This window comes from Symphodus melops (genome assembly GCF_947650265.1).
Source record: "Symphodus melops genome assembly, chromosome: 5".
In the NCBI taxonomy this organism is placed as follows: Eukaryota; Metazoa; Chordata; class Actinopteri; order Labriformes; family Labridae; genus Symphodus; species Symphodus melops.
In genome coordinates this window covers 11,752,884-11,762,804 of record NC_136695.1, presented here as the reverse complement: position 1 = coordinate 11,762,804, position 9,921 = coordinate 11,752,884, and the positions used below count along the sequence as shown (strand labels likewise).

Here is a 9,921-nt window from a genome sequence, read left to right as displayed (position 1 = left end):
GCGGTTTATAGCTGCAAATGATGACTTTACAGCCCTTAAAATTTTAATTGGAATAAAATAAGGAACACCTGCGGTGCGTTTCAAATCAAAACCGAAGTTGGCAGTGAGCAAGACTGTTATCCCTCCCAATTAAAATGGATCTGCAACGATAATAACCCCCCCTCCCCCCCCCGAATTTATCCATCAGAGCTGTAGATTCAGTGTTTGATGGCTTGCAGAGCCCTTGGGTTTTGGCGACAAAAAAAAGCAGACTGTTATATTTCACAGGTAATATTAGGAGCTTCTTTTTCCCCATTCTGCTTATAATTGCACAAAATACAAGACTGACAGAGGAGAAGCTGATTGGCACTTTAAAATGAACTCTGACAGTGACCGAGCTGTATTGAAATTCATGAGAAACCCTCTAGTGATCTTTGATTCCTACAGATATTTTTACTGCTAAGGACATAAGGGCTGCAATCACATTTACAGTCAAGCTTTGAATTCCCTGCCTTATTATTACACTTTCTATAACTCTTTTCTTGAATTAAACTTCATTTTTACTCTTGTTATAGGGCAGGTGTAGGCCTGGCTTGATTGCAGCTCAATCCAGCCTCTGCTAAAAATAAATAAATAAATAAATAAATACATGACTGACATACATATTAAAGTCTGGGTTTATTAAAAGCTAAATGTCAACACATACCAATTGTAGGGATATTAAAATCTGTGATAGCATCCCTCTCTGGCTCAGATATTTAATAACTTTACATACTACATAGTAGCTGTATAGTATGAGTCTATAATCAAGGTCTCTGGTAGAACAACTTAGCTGTCACTGACAGCTAAGCCTGTCAGTGTGTTTGATTGCAGTTCAGCCTATAGGAGTGTTCTCGTTAGCCAAAAGTGAAAAGGGTGCTGTGTGTTACACCTTTAATAAGTCCTGTCACAGCCCTATAGTTATAGTTGGCATCCATTTAATAAAGTTGCTTCATTTATTTACTCACTGTCTTCTTTACTTCTCAATGACAGGTCAAGACAATAATGAGAAGCAGACAGTAGTAAAAAAAACAACGTGTCCATCATGTCAGTACATGGAGACTATAGAAAGAAATATTGTGCCTTATCAAGAACAGGAGAGACTGACTATATTCATGACCAATAATAACAGGCACATTGTGATTCACACATTTTAAACATTGTGATGTATTCAAGTCAGGACAGCACAAAGAAGGCACATTGAGTTTTTATAGTATGATTATGAATCATAAAATGGAGTTCTTATAGACTCTATATTCACCTCCTTGTTACTGTTATAGTTTACGGTTTTACAAAATTGATGTGAAGCATTTTAATGCACCTTTAAACTACGTTAATACAGATTACACAGTTCTGCAATGACGAATCAAAATTCATATTCACATGTAAAAAATATATTGGCTTTATTTTCTACAGTCACTGGAATAATCATCCCCTGTCTTCCTACTGATAGAATTCACTTAAACATTTTATTCATTAAATGGAACCACTATTAGGACCCGGCTCATATGGGGAAAAGGAAGTACCATAAAGCCAGGTGTTTTTTATGGAGCACTAAAAGTGCCAAAATGAAATATATAAACATATACTTAATTAAATTGTTAGATGTGTCATCAATTATATCGTATTGGAAATAAATCAACACATACATTTAAATATTTACATCTAATATTAAGCCCAGTTTACACTTCTGTGTCAAGGTGACGACGTGCTCTCAGCGTAGACCCGATGCTGAAATGTGTTCTGAAAGTTGGTAAACTGTCAATAAATATTTTAAAATTAATGCCCACAAACACTTAAGACCTTGTTTTAATGCCTAAAAAAGAAACATGTTTATTCTTGCCTTTTAAAAATGTCATGTTGTAACTTTATGAAATCAAGATTTCATGAGAATCACCCAAAACAAGTCCATAAAAATCTCATTATCGCAATGGTCTCAAAACATCAAGATCATACAATGAAAAGATGAATCTCAATAACACGGTGAGCGCCAGCAGCTGCAGAGACAGATTTAGAAGTTGAGGACGCACCGTTGTCTTTTAAATCGCAGGTGTGGAAGCGTTTTATTGTCTCCTAAAGGCTGGTTCACACGGCAGGATTTTATAATTGTCGGCCGATTTCCCAAACTTTAGAGACCACACACATTTACAGTTTTGGTCCTACAGTGTGTGGTGTGCGGCCACACGGCAACGTCAACACACCGCACACGAACCGATTTCACTCGTCCCCCGATCAGACGGGAAATCTCGCAAAACCTCTCGAGATCAAACGTGATTCCAGAGTCAACAAACGGACGAAGAGGATGTAATAGGGATCGTTTGTGCTGTTTTTATCTGAAAAACACGTTTTAAAAAGACGCGTTGGTCAAAGGAGTGGAGACAACGGGAGCATGAGCTGTACTTGCTACATAATATGGAGGTGAGTAGTTGTTGTTTTGCTCCCGGTGTTTTCGCTACTATGTCACCTCGCTTTCTGATTGGCTATGCGTCACACTCAACAGGCTCGCGCTCGTTTTCTCCTCGGGGGACACCACACATGATGAGAGATCGGGCCAAAACAATCCAACATATTGAATATCCCCGATTTGAGATCGGAGCGGTCCCGACATTCTTCCGACCAGACGAGAGCAGTCTTAACACACCACACATGGCAGGATGATCTTATAAGATTATCATATGATGATCGGGGCCAAAATCGGCGTAATTATCCTGCCGTGTGAACCAGGCTTAAGTGATTTCTGACTTATCAAACAGAACTTAAAACTCTGCTTCGTCACACAGAGTCAGAGCTTCCCTGGTTTAGTTTGAACAAAGGAGCGTGAAAAACTAACATGGAGAGTTACGGTTGTGGTTTGTGCAAGTTCATCTTGGTCTGAAACGGCTATTTCTAAAACTTGCTCTTTGGTCCCTACATTTGCATCCCAGAGCTCAAACTCGACTCTCTCAGGTCGTCATGGAAACCTCACACAGTTGCTTTAACACACCCTGACCAATCACATCAGAGGGAAAATGGTTTGTTTGTTTTTAAAAACCAACAAAGAGTTTGGAGTCTTTTCTAGAACAGAATCCGTGATTGAGACATCACTGAGCTTTTATTGAGTTCACTTCAAGCTTCATAACCACTTTGAGCAGCCTCTCGATCAGTCCCTATTTTCACAGCAAGTCGGAACTTTTACAAACCTTTAAAAAACTTTCACTTACTCGCTTTTCTACGAGCACAGTCAGTAGTTTCGACCTCTGTACGAACTTTAACTGCAGCGATGGATAAACGCTTTCACAACCAAGCTCAAAATCCAAGGAGGAGCAGAAATCTGGAGGATACCTGCAGCAGCATGCAAGACTTCCAATACCAGTTTGACTCAGAATTCGAGGAGGACAAAATGTCCCAGCTGATGGCAGAAAATACTCATTTAAAAGCACAACTCAAAGATGCCGAGTACCACCATAACATTTTTTATTATAAATATGCAGCTGCAGACAAGAAAGTTACACAGCTCAAGACCAAGCTGAACAAGGCTCGCTCCGATCTGCTCCAAGCAGAGAATAAAGCTGCAGCTTTGGAGAGCCAACTTGAGATGGCCAAACAGAAAAAGGAGCAGCCAAGCGCCAACGCCACTGCTGAGGTTTCTGCAACCAATCAGTGCACCCAGACTGAGGACAAAGACACCTCAGAGCTGATCCTGCAGCTGCAGAGAGCTCATGAAGATCTGGACAAATGCACCCTCAAACGTCAGTCCAGTGAAGACTTGCAGGAAGAGGATGAGCAAGAGCACCAGCAGAAGGTCCGTGCTCTGAAGATGGGCATCATGAGCCTCAGTGAGAAGCTGCAGCAGGAACAGGCTGCTCTCATGAAGAAGGCCGCAAAAACGAATCCCTGCACCGGCCAGTCTGCTCAGGATGAGGAGGCAGAGAAGATTAACTTCCACCTGTAGAAGCTCCAAACTCATCTCCTGAACCAGGCCCTGAGTCTGAATACAGTCTGCAAGGAGAAGAAAGCTTCCAACAAATTCAAGTGAGTCAGAAGCCACCGAGAGCAGGAGCAGCAGACTGACGAGCTGGACGAGACAGCAGCAGATGTCGAAAAAGACCTGCAAAGGCTCAAAGAGGAGTCTCAGGCGGAGCTGGAAAGGTCCCGCTCCTCCTTCACGGCCGATCTGGAGAGCCTCAAACTGGTCAGCGCTGAGCTCGCTGCGGCCCAAAAAAATGCCCAAGAGGAGCTGCAGCAGCGGCAGAAGGAGTGGCAGGAGGAGAGGAGCTCACTCTTAGGCGCCATTCAGCTCCTCCACAAAACTCTGAAGGAGAAGGAGGAGAAGTGGACTGAGAGGGAGAGCTGCATGGTCTACAGGATGGAAGAGCTGGAGAACAAGATGGAGATGTTGGATAAAAAAGGAAAGAAGAAGAGAGGCTGGCTCAGACGACTGTTCACTTGCTCCAGCTCCAACTAACACCACTGGTCTCCTGCTTGCTGCACTGAAACATGTGCATGTGAAGAAATCAATTAAAAAAATAAAACAACTGAAGTGATGAATGCATTCATGTTTCATGTCTGTAGAGAATTGTTGGCGACATTTACAGTCAATGTTTAAGTGTGATAATAATAATAATATAATAATTTACACTTTATTAATCCCACGAGGGGAAATTCGGTTTACACTCTGTCTAACACACACATAGGCCGAGATACACACTCATGCACAAACAGGGTTCTAGTGACATACATTAATGGAGAGGTCTCAGAGTGAGGGGGCTGCCCACAGCGAGCGCTCCAGAGCAGTTTTGGGGTTCGGTGCCTTGCTCAGGGGCACCTCAGCAGTGCTCAGGAAATGGACTGGCACCTCTCCAGCTACCAGACCAGTTTCCGGACTTGGGCCGTGCCGGGACTTGAACCGGCGACCCTCCGGTTCCCAACCCAAGTCCCTACAGACTGAGCTACTGCCGCCCATGATGAAGGCTCTCATCCTGGCAGTCACTGCGTCACATGCTTTACAGTTATTCCAAATCAGTAGGAAATATTTCTGATGGTCAAACTCGTAGAGCGCTTACTTTGAGGTGGAAATAAAATGTTTGATGAGCTAAAAAGTCAGGATGTAAAGATGAATCCTGGTAAAATGATTCAACGGTGTCGAGGTTCACATCGATGCTCTGAAAAATGAATCTCAATAACGCGGCAAGCGCCAGCAGCTGCAGAGACAGATTTAGAAATTGAGGACACACCGTTGTCTATTAAATCGGAGGTGTGGAAGCGTTTTGGCTTCAAGACAGAAAATGAAAGAGGTGAGAAGATAACAGAACAGACAAAAACTGTGTGCAAATGTTACAAGAAGACACAAACAAGACAACCGTCACCTTCCCTTGTTGAGATATTACAAATATTAAAAGACCAAACCACACTGACGAGCAGGTTAGCAGCTGCTAAAGGAATCTGTTTATCCTTTGTCTCATTTTGTCAAATAAATCGTCAAGAAAAAACTTTAAAAAGGGGCATTAGTGTAATCGAGTTGTGGTTATAGCACTATCTCAGGGAGCTGGGCTGTGGTGGAGGGGCCTAATGTGATATATATTTAAATTAACACTTTTATGTCATTTCGACTTATTTCTCTCATTACCGCAACACTTTACACAATCTGCAACCTAAAATATTTGTTATTGAAACCTATAGGTATTTTCAAAATGATTTGACAAACCTGAAAGGCATAAAGTATTATGCACACACATTTTAAAGCTCCTACTAGATATCTATTCATTAAATTCACATTAAATGAACACCTGTTGCAGTAATGATACATGGGTTTAGGAAATGAGGTTGAAAATTTCGGTGACAATAATTAAGTATACTATCTATCTATCTATCTATCTATCTATCTACTAAAAAAAAAAAAATCTAGGTCACTGAAAAATTACTGTCCATTGAACCTAAAGATTCTAAACAACATATTACTGACTAAAACTAAATTTATTTTCTTCTTGTTACATGCTATATACAACTTTTCATCCGTTTTACATGTGATTTTTTGCATACTTGGCCCAGACCAAAGGCAACAAACTGAAGTGGCGAGCTGAGGAGGTGGCAGGTTGTTGCTCTGGGATGACAGCTTTAATGTCCTCAAAGTAATACCAGACCTTTTCCCCCTCAAATCTGATAGATGGAATGATAATGTGTTCGCTCCAGCACAGCTCATTGTGTAAATAGTTAGGCAGATAACAATAACAATTGTGCACTTTGTGATAAAAGCATGAAATTTGGTGCACTTTGTTAGTTAACAGTTAGGACAGTTAGGAGAGGTGGCCATTTTGAAAAATGGCTGCCATGGCCGCCATATTGAAAATTAGAGATTGCTCATTATCCTACTATTTTCAGAAAGCCTTTGGCTATAAGTGTACCAAATGTCATGCTTTTATCACAAAGTGCATGATTCCCTCATATTTTTTACCGAAGCCACACCACTACAACCTCATATCGTCAACAATCTGGAAAGACAGTAAAACAAAAAGTACTTTGGAATAGGATAATTTCATAAGTAAATGAAACCGTCTTTCCGTTCTAAAACTAGATATGTCCGTCTATTAGTTTGGTGCGGAACTTTTTAATAGTCATGTGAATGAAAATGGCACGCCATTGTGTGTGTCTGTGTGTGCGCGTGCACTATAAGCTAATTACTCTTGTTGTGACCCCTACAACCCCTAACCTCTCTTTCTCTTTCCTTCTGTACTCTTCCAGTAGTTAGGTTGTTGTAAATCTTCTCTTAAGTTTTTCAGCGTAGTCTTCACTAAAGCTGTCTTTCTGTCACTTGATGACTGTCTGCAATGAAACAGACCATTAGGGAAAATACCAAGTTAGTTTACAATAATAAAGGTAATAGTTAGGCTAGTTAAAAATATACTTTGTATGGTTAAGTTCTCATTACTGAAACAAGTTCTCTCTACCGCAACTGGACTTAAATTGTAGCGGTAAGTGAGAATGATGTTTTGGAGGATGAGGAGCCATAGCATGTTTTGCTAACAACAGCAAAGCCATAATGACTAAGCACGTTTTTACTCCATGAACATATTTAGACATTAACTTAGTGTTACACCCCCCTCTCAGGTGCTATCAGGTTACCCAGAAATCCCCGGCAGGGGTCAAATCAATGACCAAACAGAAAAACGAAACGGAGACAAAATTAGAAAAGAAAGGTGCCAAATGTTTATTAACAATAATATAAAATCCCGGTGTCGACACAACAGTTGGTTCAATTAATGTTGGGTCCACGGGAGCTGCACTGAGGAAGTGGCAGGTACGACAAAACAAACAAAACCCAAAAGAAGACTAGAAACAAAACTAACCCCAAAACAACACCAAAAACTAACCCACACAGTAAAAACAGCAGAGGGAAATCTGCCCGTCCCTAAAACAGAAATAAAAACATTAGTTTCCCAACCAAAATCCCATATACAATGTAAATTAAAACTTACAAAACATGTCGCTTACCGGTCCTCCCAAACTCAGGACAAACAAAAAAAACACAGCCGGCGTGGTCGAGGGTGTGCACCTTCCCTCTCCTCCCGGCTGGAAACCAACACCTCCCTCTCTGTTCCTGCCCCCCCCCCTTTATCCTTAGCAGGAACAGCAGCGTTGCCGGTGCCACCGGCTACATTCGTATATTTTCAGCCTTTTATTATTTACGTTGTGACTGGTAAAGCAACTGCCGGAAATGACATTCTGAGCTGACCAATCATAGTCCTTGCAGTTTGCGTCGACGCAAAGCATAGTCAAGATTTTTTGGAGGTGCGCGTCAGGGTACTGCGTAGGGTCCTTGTAGGGGTTCACGTCGACGGCGTAGCAATGGTGTCGACGTGACACTGAAGTATAAACTAGGCTTTAGGGTTAAGGGTTACTGAGGGTATGCAGGTTTCTATACTAATCTGTAACTGGCCCAGTCCAACACAAACCAGTGCATTGGAACATATAACACCGGACAGCCAGCTCTTTTCAGAACATTAACAAATATTCACAAAAGACATCTTGAGGCAAAGTGGTGAGCTGTTAAATGTTGTTGTTTGATGGCGCACTGACTCATGTATTTACGGTAGGTTCTTTTACGGTAGATATGACGTTACCACAGTTTTCAGTAAGCAGTGCGGTTATCGCATGGGTATGGGTAACCCGTTGTTGTCTGATATACTTCTGCAATGTGTTTGCCAAATAAACAAAAAACATAAATAAACCTGAAGGCTAAGAGAAAAATCTCAGTGTCAAGTTATGCTTATTCTCCTTGCGCGAGAAGAAGCCCAGGTAAAGTTGGACACAAGCTTTTTGGAAGAAGTTTACCGCAAAGTACTTGAATTTCCCTCGGGATCAATAAAGTATCTATCCATCCATCCATCCATCAGACTTCTACAAGCTATGTCGACCAGCCTAAAGATAAGCGAACCATTAGATTCTCGAAAGACGTTTTTACAGGACGTATAAAAAGCAAAGACACAAACAAGCTAGCTTAGCAAGGAAAAAGTTTAGCAGGCTAGTAGAGCGCGGTAAAATTAGCGTTTTAGCAAAATGGCATGCAGAACGACAGGAGTCCTCGTACTGAAACTTTTCTTCAACAGATCCGAAGATAAGTATGAACTTTGGGACACTAGATTCCTTGGATATTTACATACTCAGAAACTGAGAGAGACTATTTTACATGAGTCCATCGATGATCGTCAACAAGGACTACCACAGATGAAAAGAAGAATGCTGATTTCTACTGTTTGCTGAGATGATAAAAGTGATAGACGATAAAAGCCTGTCGCTGATAAGGCATGATGCTCCTGATGATGGAGGGAAGGCCCTGGAAATACTAAGAAAACATTATTGTTGGGAAAGCAAGCCCAGATAATACATTTAAACACGTTGTTAACCAAGCTACTGATAGAATAATAGGCCTCTTTCTGCTTATACTCAATGTGTTCACTGCAATAAAGCGTTGTTGAACAAATCTGATAAGGTTTCATCACCCGGCCGAAAGGAATATACCCTTCAGCTCGTCCAAAACGCTGCAGCTCGTGTTCTTACTAGAACTAGGAAAAGGGACCGCATTACTCCTGTATTGGCTTCTCTCCACTGGCTCCCTATAAAATCTAGAATAGAATTTAAAATCCTTCTGCTCACCTACAAAGCTCTAAACGGTCAGGCACCATCCTATCTTAAAGAGTTAATTGTACCGTACTATCCATCAAGAACATTATGTTCCCAGAATGCAGGCCTGCTCATGGTGCCTTTAGTCTCTAAAAGTACTATGGGAGGTAGAGCCTTTAGTTATCAGGCACCGCTCCTTTGGAATCGTCTACCAGTCGGAGTCTGGGAGGCAGACACACTAGGTACTTTTAAGAATAGACTTAAAACTTTTCTTTTTGATAAATCTTATAGTTAGGGCTGGCTTAGGACCAGCTCATAGTTATGCTGCTATAGGCCTAGACTACCGGGGGAACTGGCACCAGGATCTCTTATCTCTCTCTCCCTCTTTCTCTCCCAGCTTTCATACCTTATTACTGCTTGTCACTATCTTTATATTCTAACCTCTCCTTTTTCTGGGAGCTCCTGAGCTCTCTTAGGTTCCTTGGGACTGTTGATGAGGATGGCCTACCCAAACAACCGATTGATGATTGATGTCCACAGTATGAATGATTTTTGCTTACGTTAATATCAAATCAGTTATTTTATCATGTTTTATTCAAGGTTTGTGTGTTTAATCTAATTGTCTGACTTTTCAGTAAGGTGTTTGTGTGAAGAGGGCTTGTAGGAGTGATTGCACATTCCAACATGTCTTTGATGTGGCCCTTCACTGCCTATCACTCACCAATTCAAACATAGGTTTAGTTTAAAGCCCTGAACAGTTAATTACTCACCCACTTTTATAGGTTCAATGAGCCTTGATAGTTAATT

At 41.3% G+C, this 9,921-nt stretch overlaps 1 long non-coding RNA gene across 1 annotated transcript; it reads right to left on the bottom strand.

Annotated features, from left to right (window-relative positions):
- Positions 1 to 7,177: 7,177 nt before the first annotated feature.
- LOC306823388 lies at positions 7,178 to 7,596 on the bottom strand. The gene is made up of 2 exons (XR_013778990.1): positions 7,486 to 7,596; positions 7,178 to 7,402 (listed from the first exon to the last, which is right to left on the bottom strand). It is a non-coding gene; the product is annotated as an uncharacterized lncRNA (long non-coding RNA).
- Between the last annotated feature and the right edge of the window lie 2,325 nt (positions 7,597 to 9,921).